The sequence below is a fragment of the Leucopleurus acutus genome (genome assembly GCF_964270905.1).
Source record: "Leucopleurus acutus genome assembly, chromosome: 2".
NCBI lineage: Eukaryota > Metazoa > Chordata > Mammalia > Artiodactyla > Delphinidae > Leucopleurus > Leucopleurus acutus.
The window spans coordinates 43720181-43738447 of NC_139143.1; positions in this window are offsets into that span (position 1 = coordinate 43720181).

Below are 18267 nucleotides of genomic sequence, written 5' to 3' on the forward strand. Positions count from 1 at the left end.
AGCCCCGTGAAAGGGTGCAAGGTGTCTTTATTGACTTAATGTCTTTAAAGGTCTCCAGAGATATTATAATATTAATATAAGAAAAGATTCTGTATTTCTAAAGTGAGATGTTCATATTCAAATTGTAAATCTTATTCTTTTGTAATATTAAGCTTAATTTATATTTATTTATATTTTACATGTATACCAAAAAAGTTCAAGAAGATACGTAAAGAAAAATTTGTTTTCCCTAAAAAGAAATAATTGATCACACTTTTGTCTCAGGTGGTATTTGACATTTATTTTCTTAAATGTAAATAATTTACTTATAAATAAGAGAGTCCCTTCCTGCCTTTCATAAGTAGTTTAGAATGCTGCCCTTTGGTTATCCTAGGGTGAATCATTTTCAGTTACTTTTAATGTATCACTTGTTATTGATTTACCTAACTGGCAATCACATCAATTTCCAGATTCTTAATATGTTCTTGTCATCTTGTCAATTACATGTTAAGTGTTGGAATAGACTAGAATATATACATAACTAAATTTAACAATAATTATTTTGTCATATTGCTTCATCTTCTTTGTTGTTAAAGTATTTTAAAATAAATTCCATTAGCATCATGGCATTTCACTATAAATACTTAAATATGTATTTCTAACAATAAAGACTTTTTTTTCCTACCTAACCACTATCATCACAACTAACAAGATTAATGGTAATTTCCTAATGGCTTCTAATTCTAGGAAATTCTTTTAACTTCCTTAAGAGTTCTGCAAATAGGCTCACATCCATCTATTAATTCATTCGTTTGTTAAATAGGAGGACCTACTCTGCTTACTCTGTGACAATCTGCTGCTTCCTGTGGTAGTAGCAAGGATAACACTGATTCAGTTACTCATAAAAATACATGATGGGCTTCCCTGGTGGCGCAGTGGTTGAGAGTCCGCCTGCCGATGCAGGGGACACGGGTTCGTGCCCCGGTCCGGGAAGATCCCACATGCCGCGGAGCGGCTGGGCCCGTGAGCCATGGCCGCTGAGTCTGTGCGTCCGGAGCCTGTGCTCCACAACGTGAGAGGCCACAACAGTGAGAGGCCCGCGTACCGCAAAAAATAAAAACCCAAAAAACAACAAAAAAAAAAAACACATGAGAGCCCACTATGTGCAGGTTATAGTGCTAGGTGGTGAAGCTACCAAATGACTACCACACAGTATCTACCCACACGTTGCTTATAAGACTAAAACGATAACACCTATTGAGAGAAAGAATGTAGAGTTATAAGTGTTACACTTGTACAGAATATACGGAGTGCCTAAGTTGTCTTTGCTAAGTGGATGAGTGGTGGGCTGAGAGCCATTCAGGACAGGATGAAAATTAAGAAAGGACAAGTAGATGAGATTCACATGGCAGGATTGGGGACTGAAAATAGTGCAGCAACCTCAAAGTAGGAAAGGCTTGGAGAGAGGACTATGGTATGTCATGTGTTTAGTGTAAAAGTAAAATTATAAATTCCAAATAGTTTATTCTGCTGTGATTAAATTAAAAGTTGGAATCAATGGTCACAAGTTTATGGTAGCAAGAATTTTAGATATTGGAAAACATTGAACTTTAACAATAAAATACATTGAGTTAGCCTTTGTATCTTACTACTTAGATAAAGGTAAAAGCTGAAAAAATATCTAACAACCAGTTACCTTGAAGAAAATAATAATAGGAACAGGTATGTTAGGGGTAGTGGGATTTTCTTGTAGGACTTATTATTTGTATCCTGTTATCATGAAGTTGAATAGTTTTATATTTTCCCAAGGTAAGCTCTCCTATAATATTATACTTTATTTTAAAAAATATATTTATTTGGCTGTTCTGGGTCTTAGTTGTAGCACGTGGGATCTTCATTGCCGTGCGTGGGATCTTTAGTTGTGGCATGCAGGATCTTAGTTGCAGCATTCGGGATCTGGTTCCCTGACCAGGAATTGAACCTAGGCCCCCTGCACTGGGAGCATGGAGTCTTAATCACCAGGGAAGTCCCCTAAATATTATACTTTAATTGCCAAGATTGTATTGCCTTTACTCTCGAGACTGATAATTATTTGTTGTAAGAAATTATACTTGCTCACCACAGAAATTTGCATTTTATAATAGTTAACCCACAATTACTATCAAATTTCTTGGAACATTTGAACATTAGTAGTTTTTGTCTTATCACACCCTGAGACTGTTTTTTGGTTAACCCAAAGTGGAAATGCCTCATTTTCCACTCGCCCACCTTGAGTGTTCCCTCCACCCCCTTGCCTAAATTAAAAACAGCATCTTCCCTAAAGTTGATTCTTCCTTTGCAGCCCATTCCAGTGGTGGCTGGTTCATTTTCAGGCTTCAGATGCTTCAGTGTTGAGAGGTGGTGGTGGTGTTTTCCTTGCTTCCCCTTGTCACTACTTCCATCTCAAGTCTCCTATATATTCTTTAAAAAGAGTAATTGTTCTTTTACTCTGGTAAGGTAATTAATTTACTAAAATGTTAAAATTTTTTCCCTGTAGTTTTTCCTCTCCCAATTCCAAGCAGCTAGCCAAATTTTGGTCTTCCTTGCCATGGGAACCTCATGACAAAATGGAAGCAGAAAACTTAAAGAAGCTTAAAGACAGCTCTCTTCTTTGTTTTTTGTTTTCTCTCTGAAATCCTAGCTTTCATCATAGACTAATCTGTGGGGAGGGAGGTAGAAGCAGAACCAGGAAGAGAGAAGATTCCAGTAAACAACAAAGAAGACAGATGTTGCTCACAATCTCAAAGTCTCCAAGCCAAGCATCCTGAGGGTTTCTGGGGTGGAGAGGTAAGGACCCAGAGATGAGTGATGGGAATGCATCTTTTGAAGTTGCATATTTTGAAGTTAAGTTTAGCAGGATTTGCTAAAGCATTAGGTGTGCAGTTAAAAAGAAAGGAGTCAAGGATGACACCAAGATTTTTAGCCTGAGCAACAAGAAGGAAGAGGTTGCCACTTACAGAGCAGGGGAAGACTTTGTAAACGAAAGATCAGGAGTTTGTTTTTTGTTTTTAGACATGGTAAGTTTGAGATACCTTTCAGACATCAAAGTGGACATGTTGTACAAATAGTCAAAAATACAAATCTGGAGCTCAGAGAAGGTGTCCAGTCTTGATATACTTGGGAGTCGTCAATAGGAGAACATGTGTCAGGGAACCCAAGAAAGAAAGATGAAGATGAATATTCAACTTTCAGGTTTATAATATGGAGGCTATTGGAGGCCTTGTCCAAAATTCTTTCAGTACAGTGGTGTGGGTAAATGCCTAGATTGAACCTTACTGACACTACGTTAATCAACTGATCAAAAGTAACATTACCAATAATGGGAAAAATAACATGAAGTTGATACTGATAGAACACCTTGAGAAGAGCTCAGCGTCATTTGGGTGTGGTATTCCTGCTAAAAATATATACTCTAGATCAAGTTATAAGGAAGCATCAGAAAAACAGTTTGAGGGACATTCTACAAAATAGCTAGCCTGTATACTTCCAAAGTGTTAAGGTAATGAAAATCAAGTCCAAAAAAAAAAGGAGATGATAAAGATAAGTGCAAAAATCTTTGAGATAGAAAGAAGAAAAATAATAGGAAAAAACCAATGAAATCAAAAGTTAGGTCTTTAAAAAAATCAATATAACTGATAAAATTCCATTTTGACTGATAAAGAGTAAAAGGAGACAAAAATTACCAGTATCATAATGTAATAGAATACATCACTCACTACAGAGCCTGGTCATTAAAAGAAAAATAATACCAATAAATTCAACTTTATACCAATAAATTCAACAAAAAATTGGATGAAATGAACAAATTAGTTGAAAGACACAAATTATAAAGTCTGACCCAATAAGAATACAAAACTTGAATAGTCCTATATTAATTCAGAAAACTGGATTTTCATTTAAAATCTTTCCCAAAAGAAATCTTATGCCCAGATGGCTTCACTGGTAAATTCTAACATTTAAGGAAGAAATTATACCAATCCTACACAAACTCTGTCAGAAAATAGAGGAAGAGAGAATACTCCCAAACTAATTTTATGAGGCCAAAGACATCAGAAAAGAGAACTATGCACCAATATCCCTCATGAAAATAGACACAAATATCCTTAACAAAATTTTAGCAAAACAAACCCGACAATATATAAAAGAATATGGTGCATCATGATCAAATCGAGTTTATACCAGGAGTAAAAGGTTGATTTGGCATCCAAAAATCAACCAGTGTAATTCGCCATATTAATAAAATAAAGAAAAAAGCATATCATTTCAATAGATGCAGAAGAGAGGTTTGATAAAGTGCAACACCAATTTATGATAAAATCTCTCAGCAAGCTAAGAAGAAAAGGGAAATTTCTTAATCTAATTAAGGGCATCTTTAACAAACCTACAACTTTCATTGTACTAAACGGTGAAAGACTCAATGCTTTCTACCTAAGAAAAGGAACAAAGAGTGGATATCTACGCTGCTACTTCTATTCAATATTTTACTGGAGGTTTTAACCAGTGCCATAAAACAAGAAAAAGAAATGAAAGTCAATGAATTGGAAAGGTAGAAGTAAAGTTGTCTTTATTGGCCAATGATATGATTATGTATATAGAAAATACTAGAACTAATAAATGAATTTAGTAAGGTCACATGATACAATGTTAATATACAAACAATTATAATTTTATGTACAAGTAATGAACAATTAGAAAAAGAAAATTTAAAAATAACCCATTTCCATTAGCAACCAAAACATGAAATATTTAGAAATACATTTTACAAAACATATGAAAGAACTCTACACTTCGCTGAGAGAAATTATAAGTCTGAAAAAATGATATATCATTTTCATGAATTGGAAGACACAATTATAAGATGTCAGTTTTTCACACATCAATCTATAATTCCAGCAGGGATTTTAAGAAACTGATCCTAAAGTATATTAGAAATATACATTTCCTCTCTTAACCCTCTTTCAAGAAACTGATCCTAAATCTATATTAGAAATATACATTTCCTCTCTTAACCCTCTTTCAAAGTGTTATTTTTAAAAACAGGTCAGAAAACTAAGAACTGTATTTCTCAGATTCCACTGAAGCTGGGAGTCTGGAGGCAAATGACGTCTACCGTGTAAAAGCAGTATTTGAAGGTCAGAATGAAGGCATAGGCCAAATTCCTGCTACTTCTACTTCTAGAAAGCTAAGAGCAGACAGAGGTAAATGTTTGTGGTGGCCATTTTCCACTTTCCTTTATCTAGTCACAAACTTCATGGGAATAAAAATGTGTTGTGAAAGATAGTGGTATAGCAGTAGCTTCCTGAGCTCCAGCTCATGACTTCAATGATGTGGCTTTGAAGTCAATAGTCCAAAAATGGTTCTCTGACTTCTAGCCTTCCCAGCTTTTTTTTTTTTAAAGAAACAAGGGAATTTCTGTTTTCTGCACTGAAATGTGGCTAATCCAATGTTCCACAAGTCTGAACTATTTTATATTAATCTGTTTCTTCTTCTTTGCTATGAAGTATGGTCTTCCAATCCACTGATTCTCTCTTAAACTGTGTCAACTATAGAGGTAATACAATTAATTGAGATTGCAATTTGAAATGATTTCATTATTCATTTCCAAGTTTTCTAGTTGTTTTATATCTAACAATCTGTGCTTCATACTTGCCCTATTTTAGTTTAGTTATTAATGCATGTTTATACTTCATTAAATTCCCAAAATACTTATTTTGGTGTTTTTATCATAGTTTTTATTTTAAAAAATTTCACCCACAGTGAATTCCTGTCTAAATGTTGATTTCCATTGGCTGTTTCCTATAACATTACATTTTTTAACATATGTTACACTTGTGATTTGAATTTTTTAAAAAAAGATAGCCTCCCTTGATCTAACAGCAAGAAGGAGTTTCTCTCTCTAATTTTCTGAACACTCTTTTTATGGAAAGTTAAAATGCATTTACTTTTACTATTTTTTTACTTTTTAGTTGAAGTTCACAGCATGTATAACACCTTAAAATACAATTTATAAAAGTTGTTAGATAAATTGAAACAATAACAAATTCTGCATACTACATTACAGCATACCCAATGTCCTTTTAGATAAATACTAAATTTGATATGTTACTCTATTTTTTTAAATTAAGGTTTTTATTTTGAGATCATTGTAGATTGACAAGTTTTTTGAAGAAATAACCCAGAGAGATCCCCTGTTTCCTTTACCCATTTTCCTCCAATGGTCACATATTGCAGAACTATTGTACAATATCACAACTAAGATATTAACATACAATCTAATACATCTTATTCAGATTCTTCAGTTTTACTTGTACTCATTTGTTTGCATATTTATTTAGTTCTGTGCAACTTTATCATATGTGTAGGTTCACATCTTTAACACAACAGTCTAGATACAGTACAAGTTTCATCACTACAATGATCCCTCCTGTTGCCCTTTTACAACCACACCCATCTCCCTCCTGCTACCCCTCCCTGCCCCCTAATCCCTGACCCATGACAACCACTAATTTACTTTCCATTCTACAACTTTCTCATTTCAAGAATGTTATATAATGGAGTCATTCAGCATGTAACGTTTTGAGATTGGCTTTTTCATCTGAGTACTTTCTAGAACTGCAGTCTATGTTTGAAGACTGCTTCTAGTACTTTGTCAAGTTACTTAAACATTCCATGCCTGAGTTTTCTCACCTGTACAATGGGCACAACAATTTCTACCTCATAAAGTTGTCTGTAGCATGGAGTATTATCTGTCCCAAGGCAAGTTGGTCCCACCATTGTTGTTGTTCACTTGGCTCATTTGCTACGTTGGATTGTGGGCATTACGTTTGCTTGTAATTCTAGATTTTTCCTGGTGGGCAAGAACCTGATTTCCTGTGGCCATGATAGTTTATTGATTCCAGGAGTTCTGTATTGTGAATAAAAGAGTCAATGCTTTGATGTCATTTCTCTAATTTCATTTTTTGTTTTCAAGATTCACATATCTCATGAGAGAGAAAAAAGGGATATAAGAATTTATTTTTGCAAGTTAACACTCCTTTTAATAAAATATTAATTTCAGTATACAATTTTATTTTTTTAATTTCAACTGTATGATCCAAATCCTTATTCATAATGGAGGCATGTGTCTCTCTGAGCTCATTATGTGCAAGACACCCTTTGTTCATTCCTTCATTCAATGAACCTATCGTTGATTAGTTACTATGTAACCAAATACTGTGAAGAATAGAAAGAGGGTGGGAGAGAGATAAAACCAGGATGATAGAAGAAAGACTTCAGCTTTTGTATCATAGAATGCAACTAGTAGTTTTAATGGTAGTGCAATTTGTTCATGCTAAACACTTTTATAGCTAAGAATAAAATTTTATTGCAATCTCAGTATTAGTTCAGCTGCATGTAACATAGAACAAAAATAACAAGGGCTTAAGTGTGATGGAAATTCATGTATTTCTTAGATAAACTGACTTCTAGCGAACTGACTTCCAGGTTGAACTCAAACCTGGTACCAAAATCATTAGAGACCCCAGCTTATTTTGCCTTTTTTCTCTGTCATTCTCAAACATAATTTCCACTTATGATCCAAGATGGCTGGTGAAAATCCAAAGATTATGTCTGCATTGTGAAGACAAGAAATTAAGAAAGGACAGAAAAGGTACACACCTCTTCCTTTTAAGGTCACGTTCTGGAATTAACACATACTAGTTCTCCTTATACGCAATTGACTTCTACTTATTCACAAGTTTGGTAGATACATTGTCTATTGCAGGTGGCTCTGAACTGATGCAAAAATAGAGAATTCTACTGAAAAGAAAGAGGAGGTAAATGGTTATCGCATCCGTCCTGTATCCAGTTGCTTTCACGAGTGTTTTGAACTTTAGAATCACATATTTTCTTGAAAGCTCTATTAATGTTATACTATTATTTTACTGTGTTTAGAGTTGCAGAGGCGTAATTTGATTATTGGAGGATAACACAATTAATTTGCCTGGATGTTTATAGTATCTTTTTTTTATTCTGCAAATTTGAAAATAATGTCACCGTATGTGGTTTATTTTCATTAAGCTTTCCTAAAACACAATGTCCATTACTAATTTTCATAATAAGGAAGTGGAATTAGATATAAAGTTCACAGTGGTGATAAATTTGTCACAGAATGTGGAGGAATAATCTCTGTGTCATGGAGCTCTTTACTGTGTTTGGATGAATATTTCCAAGATCTTTGATTTTCTTCTAATCTTGGCCAGGCAGATTGTCTTCCTTTTCTATACACAGTTCTTCTCCAAAGAGCATAAAATTAGTTGATTCTGTTTCCATTCCAAAAATTATACTTAAGTTCAAGATTTGTGAGATCACAAATGTACACCTATGTGACATAGATAAGAGTTTTGTGGATTGCAAAATACTTTAATGATACATTTACAGACATTTTAAAGACTTATACCCATCCATTTTATATGGGTATATTTCTACCTTAAATCTGAGTCAAGCTTTATTTTCTCATTTTGAAGAGGGAGTCATCATATACTTGCCATTATGTATGACAATCTATAGCTATGCTTCATTCTCACCCATCTGATAATACAGAATTTTTAGGGTCTTGTCCTTTTTTTTTTTTCATTGTTTTAATGGGAATTTGGTAGAGGATTGTGAGGCTTCTGAAGTCTTGATACCACTTTACCTGGTGATCAAATAATTTTTTCTCTTTTAAATAAATTTAAATTTTATTAATAAATGTAACAGGTACATATGGTTATAAAAAGTAGTGTTATTTAAATTAATTAATTAATTTTTACTTATTAATTTATTTGGTTGCACCGGATCTTAGTTGCAGCCCACTGGCTCCTTAGTTGCAGAATGTGGGCTCCTTAATTGCAGCAGGCGGGCTCCTTAGTTGTGGCATATGAACTCTTAGTTGTGGCATGCATGTGGGATCTAGTTCCCTGACCAGGGATTGAACTCTGGCCCCTTGCACTGGGAGTGCAGAAGTCCCAAAAGTAGTGTTAATACTTGAAATTATTTATTATTTAGGAGATAATGCATCACCAACATATGCATTCCTCAGATCCTTGTAATAATGTCACCACTGTGACCCTTTCACTGGCGTCTACTGCTTATAGATTAAGAACATAAACCAATCATCAAGGTTTATAAAAATTAATAATTTACTAAAGATACATTATCTTCTCCTGTTATCCAAGTGTAAGTTTGTAAAAATGTAGTATTTTACCTTGTGTAACACAATTAGAGAAAACTTGATATTTGTCATTAATGAAACTATACAATATATTTTACATAATTAAATATTTGTGGAAAGAACTGTCATATAACTGTATGTGATGGAAAAAATATCACCCTTGCACAATCACACAATGGCATGATTGCTTTCTTTCTGCCCCGGACTCACTAAAATATAAGCTTTATGGGGGCATTGCACTGTTTCATTATATGTCCCTTGCATAGATGGAGCCTGACATGTATTATCACTCAACACACATCAGCTTAAAAAACGAACTCTTTGGAAATGCAAATTTGAAATTTTAGGAAACCATTTCAGTAAAGTATAAATGACTAAAATTGACCCAAAAGGACAGAAGGCCTCAAAAATGACAAAAAATTAATCAGAAACATTGTTAAAGATCTGTAATTTCAAATGGCCCCAGTTTCAAGACTGGATCTTTTTTTAAGTGAGTTTTTATAAGATATTCATTCTATTATTCAAAATATTCCAAATCATATAAATTTGGAAAGCTTATCATTTTATTTTATAGAGTTAACAAAAGATAACCAACACATCATTAAGATTGCATGAAAAAAATCCCTGCAATTGTACTTTTACTTATGAATAGAAATGCAAAACATTATTAAAATAGAATAAACATTATTAATATAAGTACAAAATGGTATAAATACAGATGAAATTATTATTTAAGTACAAAATATTATTATTAATATAAGTACAAAATGGTATAAATACAGATGAAATTAGCATATTTAATTCTACACTGTATTAAAAGAAAGCTCAATCATGATCAAACACGGATTATTCTGGGGCATCAAGAATGGTTCCATAATATGAAGTCTCTCAAAACAAACCACTGGAAAATCTGGGGATTTGGAGACCTTCACTGGGCTTTCTCCTTCTTCCTTCCCAACTCCAACCTAGTTGCCTTGCCTGAGCCAATGGCTACTGTAAGCTCCAAACAGTTAATTATTATCTGAACTTGTGATTGCTTGAGGTTTTAGCTAGATATATTATAAACCTTTATTCCCTGTCTTGAGCAAGGTATTGAAGAAGATATTTGGTGCCTCGAGACAAAGGAACAAAAGCCATAAAACCCAAGGAAAAGTGTGATGTTCAGTGATCTAATGCAAGGGTCCCCAACCCCTGGGCCACTGACCATTGCGGGTCCACACAGCAGGAGGTGAGCGGCGGATGGGCTAGTGAAGCTTCATCTGTATTTACAACCACTCCCCATTGCTCACATTACTGCCCGAGCTCTGCCTCCTGTCAGCATTATGGTGAGTTGTATAATTATTTCATTATATATTACAGTGTAATAGTAACAGAAATAAAGTGCACAATAAATATAATGTGCTTAAATCATCCTGAAACCATCCCCCCTCCATCTGTGGAAAAATTGTCTTCCATGAAAGCAGTCCCTGGTGCCAAAAACGTTGGGGACCGCTGGTCTAATGAACTTGCTTAGGAAGACTGATATTTGCTCCATGTGATTTTTCTAGACTCTTTAGATCCCCAAAAGGTCAAGAAGGCACTAAGGAGGTAGGCTGAATCTTCCCTGACTCTCAATAAATATAGACCGTTTTGGAATGTAAGTTTTAAATAATGACTTTGTGAGGCTTTAAGGATTGAGGAAATCTGCAAAATAACAAAGTAACATTATTCCCGATAGCCTCATCAGTAGAGAAGGACAGAGAATAAAGGAAGGAAGAAGAAAGAAAAAAAAAGTGTTCCAGAGATCTCATCTAGTTTATGTAAGAAGAAATTTGGGCTAATGCAGCTGTATGGAGAAAGATACACATTCATATATTTCTGATCTTGAGAGCATCATGTGAGCAATGAAAGGGATGAAAACACACAACTAATCTTTGAAAGAACAAGTGAGATGAATTTATACAAAAAAAAAGAAAGAAAAGAAAAAGTTAAAAAAGGAAATAATGAAATAAAATAGGTAACAACAAAAATAAGTTACAGGCATTATATAAAATGTGAATGGACTATCTTATCCTTCCATTAAAGCAAAAAGACTGATGCTCTAGGCTAGAAAACAAAACTTGTCTATAGGGACATGATTAAATCAGTAAAGAAAGATAGAATATAAAAAGATGGGCAAATATAAAATATTGATATAATAGGAAATTTTTACAAAAAAACCCACTCATAAATACGTAGATATCAAACTACATAGCAGCTATCTAAATATATAAACAAAATTATTAGTAATTCACTAAATTTGATAAAATACAATTATAATGAGATTTCAATATACCTCTGCCAGAATCAGATATAGTAGACAGAAAGAGACAAAGGGCAAAGAAAAAGAACCTTATATCACTCAAAGAGAGAATGTGATGGTTTTCCTTTACTCTAAGACACTTTGATGCTGGTGTTTTCTTGACTTCTTGATCTTAGCAGAATGTGTAAACTGAACGTTTTACACAATTACATCACTATTTCCATGGGTTGACAGCCATAATTGCACCTCAATTCCAGAGAGGTAAAAATGTGGGAGAAAATGTGTTTCAGAATGAAAAATATTTTTTGTTTTTCATATGTCCATAAAACTTTTGTGCATGGACATCATATAGTTGGTCACGAAGTGTGTTAACTTTTAAAAAAGGCTACAATAGTAAATATGAAATGATAAGAAGAAAGAAGGTGATCAGCAAAATCTTTACTTGGAAATTAAGAAACACACTCTTAGATCACCCTTATATTAAAGATAAAATTGAAAAATGAACAATTTAAAAAACAGTGAAAAGAAGAACAATTTTCACCAAACCATGTGGAACACAGAGAAAACTGTTTTTGCAGGCCTTTGTTATTAAGAAAAAGGATAGATTAAAACTAAAGTTGGTGAACGTTTGGTAATGTGGGGAGAGTGGCACACCTGGAGAGGGCATGGAAGCTCCTTACCCTTTCACCATCCCTTGTCCCATGCTTCTCTCCCATTGAGCTGTTCCTGAGTTATATCCTCTTATAATAAACCAGTAATCTACTAAGTAACACTGCTAGAGGTGAAGGAGGGTGAAAGTGGAAAGCAAAGTAACAATTACTATATCCCAATACAGGAAACTGTGAAAAAACAAAAAGACTTTAGTAGGAGCCACAATGATCTCCATCATGCTAAAAACTGAGGGAAGAGCATCTCAGGCAGGGGACATAACAAACATTGTGGTAGGCTGTGTGAGACAACAGCCTGCTCCTCCCACCTTATATTTTGACAAGTAACTGGCCTCATTTAAAGATGGACAGGATCTCCCTAACAGTCCAGTGGTTAAGACTCCATGCTTCCACTGCAGGGGGCATAGGTTCGATCCCTGGTCAGGGAATTAAGATCCTCCACACTGCGTGGTATGGCCAAAACTAGGAAAAAAAAAAAGATTAGTAAAGATGGAAAGGAAAAGCAAGCAACCTAAGCCCTCCAAGTCCATCAAAGAAAGATCAAGAAAATAGTGGAAAAGTTCAGATAAATATAATTCTTTTGAATCTTAAAGAAATTATAACGTGATCTCTGAAAGAGAGCTCAAAAAAGAGATTTTTAAGCCAACAGACAACATTTACAGAGAATGATATAAGTAAAATGACAGAGCTTTGGATAAAAAAGGAGATAAAATAGAAATGAAAGCCTCTTTAGTCATAGTAAAAAGTGGACTAAACACAATGAAAAATACAGTCATAATTGTAATAGTAGCTAGAATGGAAAAGGCATGTAAAGCAACATAAAAAGGTCATAAATAAAGGTACTGTGATTGAAAAACAGTACCTGAGAGATGATAGACATGAAAGACAAAAAGAGATCTAACATATGCATAATTGTTGTTTCAGAAGAAGAAACAGAACAGGAGTAAACTTTTTTCCAAAGGTTTAACAGGAAAAAGAGAAACCCTAAAATAAAAACTAGTCTAGGGCTTCCCTGGTGGCACAGTGGTTGAGAGTCTGCCTGCCGATGCAGGAGACATGGGTTCGTGCCCCGGTCCGGGAAGATCCCACGTGCCGCAGAGCGGCTAGGCCTGTGAGCCATGGCCACTGAGCCTGAGCGTCCAGAGCCTGTGCTCCGCAACGGGAGAGGCCACAACAGTGAGAGGCCTGCGTACTGCAAAAAATATATATATATATGGCCTTGGCACCTGGAAAGGGAGTCTTATCATTGAAGGAGTACTTGCCTTGGCGTCCCAGGAAAAAATGCATTTAACCTTTAACATGGACATTATTTCTGGTCAATGTGCCCTTTTCCTAATAATTAAAGCAGATTGCAATACATGTTTGATAGACCACAACCTGGCTGTTTTAGTTGGCATAAAATTCAAGTTAACTCATGTATAATCCAGAATGTCTTGCCCATACCTCAATATGTGAAAATATCTTTTATCAGCTTCAAGCATAAATCCTCCTCTGGCCACTCCCCATCTCCATTCATGTTGGCTTTCACAAATGGTAGGGAGGAAATGACCCTTAAACAGTGACTACACTTTTTTTCCACAGAAAAGAAAGAACTGTATATACTCAGAACAAGTTTAGGTAAGCAGATAAAAGGTCATCTTTCTGCTTGCCTGCTTGACACAGGTTCAAGAGTGAAGCACATATTCAGAAGAAAAAATACACACAGCTTTCCTTTTACGCAGTTCCCCTGAGCTTCCACTTCTGCTAACCAGATCTTCACCTGCGTTGCATTCTCACTCTCCAGATGGTGGCAGTTTCTTGTGGTGAGGAACAGCCTTCTACTAAAGATAGGAGCTTCAGCTCTGTACTCCTAGTCTACCTGTAGTGTTAGAAAACTTTGTCTCCTGAAGCTATAGGTCTCACAAAGGAACAAACTTCTTGCCCCGAAGTAGATAATTCTAACCTAAACACAGAAATATCTATTCCTAAAGACAGACATTAAACATTCGTTCTCTTATCCTGATGCTAGCAGATCTCTTTCACTTTGTTGGGGAGAAAGAAATTTTTCTCCATCCTTCTACTTTTTTCTGGCTGGTCTAAGAATTAAATTGACATGAGACAGATTAACAAGAGGAAATCACACAAAAATTTAGTAGCATATATACCTGGGAGAGACCCAGGAAAACTGAATAACTCACTAAAATGCCTGACCCTCATCTTAAATACCATCTTCAGCTCAAGATCAAAGAGGATGTTGGGGTAGGGGTTTGGGGCTTCAAGGGGGGAGTGGGGAGGGAAGGCAATTTAGCGGGGATGGAAAAGCAAATGTTTGGTAAACAAATGTTTGCTGGGCCAGGCAAAGATAATGGGACACAGAGAGGAATTTTAACAAACAGATGTTGGTAGGTTCCTCCCTGTCTATCATGCCTAGTACATACCATAGTTATCTATGATGATAGCTCCCTTCCTGGAACAGGTCCTCTATCTACATTCTTTTAAGCAGTTAGGGGGAAGGTCAAAATTCTTCCTGAGACTTTTGGGCCTTAAAAACAATCAGCCTAGATTAATCCTTATGCCAAAGAGACAATTTGGCATGGTGAACTTTGCTCCCCTAGGACTTCATTAAGTAAAGCAATAAATTAATTAACAATTGCATGCTGAATCCATCTATACTGTGGTTCCCTACAAGTAAATGGGTAGAAGCTACAAAAATACAATCTCTCAGTGCTTCTGCTTTCCCACAGCATGGTATCCATAGATTTTCTCAGCAGATACGTCATTTAAGGTGGTTCAGAATAGTTTACAGTGAAAAGTTAGAGGAAGGCAGGTTCTTTTAAAAGCATTCCCACTGGGTTTTGTCCTCTACTTCACAGTACCAATTGTTATTTTTTAATGGAAACAAGACAAAGACTTTTAAAAAATCTGTGTTTGAATAAATCTAAAGCTATAGTCTCCCAGGCCTTCCCTAAGTCACAAAAGCCTGGCTCAAGAATTAACGATTCAAGGGATGTGAACATGTAGTGACAAAAATAACAGTTGGGTCAGGAGAATTAATGCTAAAACCCCCACCAAATGGAAGATGTTAACTACTTGATTACCATGAGCAAGTAGTCCCCAGACCAACTAGAGCCTGAAGATTGATAATGTTAATGCCTGTGACACTATTCTGTCACTTCACCATCAGCCAAACACAGAATTGTGCACAAGCTAATCACACACCCTCTGACTCCCTTCCCTCAGCTTGCCTTTAAAAATGCTTTCTTAAAACACATTGGGAGTTTGAGGTTTTGAGCTGCCCAGACTCCTTGCCTGTCTCTTTGCAGTAAATGCTTCACTTCCCTTCACCACAACCTGGTGTCAGTATATTGGCTTTACTGCATACAGGCAAGAGGACACCAAGATTGGTTCTGTAACATAAGGGCTTTCCTATGGTTCCACAAAAAAGAAGTAGAAATGGGATACTCTATAGCAGTGCTACTTATCAGCATGCTCTGCTGCCTCTAAAAGTAACTCCCAGTTTCTACCCTCTTTTTTCTCTATAGAAGTTCAAAGTTGTGGCCACTATCAAGATTTTAAATTCATTTTAAAAGAGAAAGAAAACAATAATTATTATCTAAATATTGGCATGGGTAGTCAATATTTTATTTGTTCTAGTCCAATAATATCATCTTATAAATTATGACTAAAATAAATTAGCAAAAACTACAATCCACTTAAGTATCTATTTTTTTAAACATCTTTATTGGAGTATAATTGCTTTACAATGGTGTAGTAGTTTCTGCTTTATAACAAAGTGAATCAGTTATACATATACATATGTTCCCATATCTCCTCCCTCTTCTGTCTCCCTCACACCCTCCCTATCCCACCCCTCTAGGTGGTCACAAAGCACCGAGCTGATTTCCCTGTGCTATGCGGCTGCTTCCCACTAGCTATCTATTTTACGTTTGGTAGTGTATATATGTCCATGCCACTCTCTCACTTTGTCACAACTTACCTTTCCCCCTCCCCATATCCGCAAATCCATTCTCTAGTAGGTCTGTGTCTTTATTCCTGTCTTACCCCTAGGTTCTTCATGACATTTTTTTTCTTAAATTCCATATATATGTGTTAGCATATGGTATTTGTCTTTCTCTTTCTGACTTACTTCACTCTGTATGACAGACTCTAGGTCCATCCACCTCATTAAAAATAGCTCAATTTCATTTCTTTGTATGGCTGAGTAATATTGCATTGTATATATGTGCCACATCTTCTTTATCCATCTTAAGTATCTTTTTAGTTGGTAATAGATCTTGGTAATGTAGCATATTTGTGAATTAGGTACCATCTTAAAAATGACAAAGCTTACAGTCTTTTAAATTATCACACACACATATTTTAAACATTTTCCTGACCAAGTTTTAAACATGTATGTATCTTCCAACAGAAGTTTTAAAATTATATATTTTTGTCCACTATACCATCCACTTGTCCCTGGAAAAATAGATACATAGATCTTAAGAAGCAAACAAGATTAGCGTGTTCTGTTTAAGAGTATATCATGATTATTTCTTTCACCAATAGCTTTTAATTTTCATAATTTTATATATTTTGTTGTATATGTGTATTTCTATTAAATTAATCTTTCATTTTAATAATGTATTTTTCTCATAAGGGGAAAGAAATTCTTAACATTGCTTTTATGCATTTAAGCTAAGTCTCATAAGAATTCATTTCAGATGCTTAACTATTCTCATTACAAACTTGTATCAAAGTGAATAGAAAAAGTGTGAATGACTTCTGAACTGCTTTTGCACCTCTAACATTATTATAGCCTGCCCACCAACGTATGACTCTTTGAGGTTTCATTATTTATATATTCCATCACTATATTTTCTTATTTTTTTTAATGTCTATTTGATGTGTAGAAGTGAATACAAGTTTATTGAGAAATGATTTGAAGAGATTCGCTTGATTTAAATCTTGTATTAGATCATTCCAAGATAATTAAATTTATTGTCTTTTAGTGGCAAATTCAAACATCTGGAAATTTTCTCAAATTTTGGCTAATAAGTTACAGACATTTTTCCTAGCATTACACTGGTATTATCTGTCCAGATTTTATTGAATTTTCAAATAAATGTTTCTAATGGAAACCATTTTTATCAAGAAATAAATATAAAATTTTATGTTAATTTAGATGTTATGTTAATTCTACCAAAATTATTAAATTATAAGGAATTTTACATTTGAAGAAATTAAATAAAATTAAATAAAATGTCAAATAAAATTTAGGAATAGACTCGGTTCTATGAGGGATCTTAATATATGATTAAGGTATCATATATTATGGTGTGGAAAATGTGGTTTATTAAATTAATAATGCTACAACAATGGTCGACTGATTGAAACAATAATATTGCTTTGTAATTTTTCCTAAGATTTATATTCTCATTTTAGTAGAATATGTGTTGTGATAAATGTTCCATAAACCTGGGTAGCAATGATAAGATCATATCAATATTTTTTGAAACTGTATTAAATATTTTACCTGAAAATGCTTCATTATTTTTTCTATTTAATCATAGTGTTAAAATTATGATGGTTTATTTTAACTTGTTTCATTTATTTTATCCACATACTGAAATAAAATATTTTTTCAGAAATTTTGTTATTTCAAATATTTTAAGGTAGAATTTATTTAATATGTGTTTTTAATTTTTCGTTTTGATGATCACAACTTTTCTTTGAGCATGAGTTTTAACAGAACATTTTAGTCCCGTTTTGATGAAATATATGAGTATTTCATTTTTAAAGACAAAACTTTTGAGTGACATTTTCTCTCAGTTCTTTTCCTCCAAAGAACCTTCACACAAGATGCTAGTTTTATTCTGTAGATTTCAGTCTTAATGACTGTCCTGTATTGGTTTTATATAATTTCAAATCCACTTATTTATAACTTAAGTGGAGTTGTTTTAATCCACTTGTTTATGACAAATATAAAAAAAGTCATTTTTAGAAGTAAAGTTGTTTTGTTATAAGCATGAGGTCAGGATGTCATCATCCCTTCTGTTGTCGTTGATAAGCACTTGCAGGTCAGATGTTGAGGGGCCCCTCTGGGGCGGCAGCTATGTGGGGAAGCAACTATG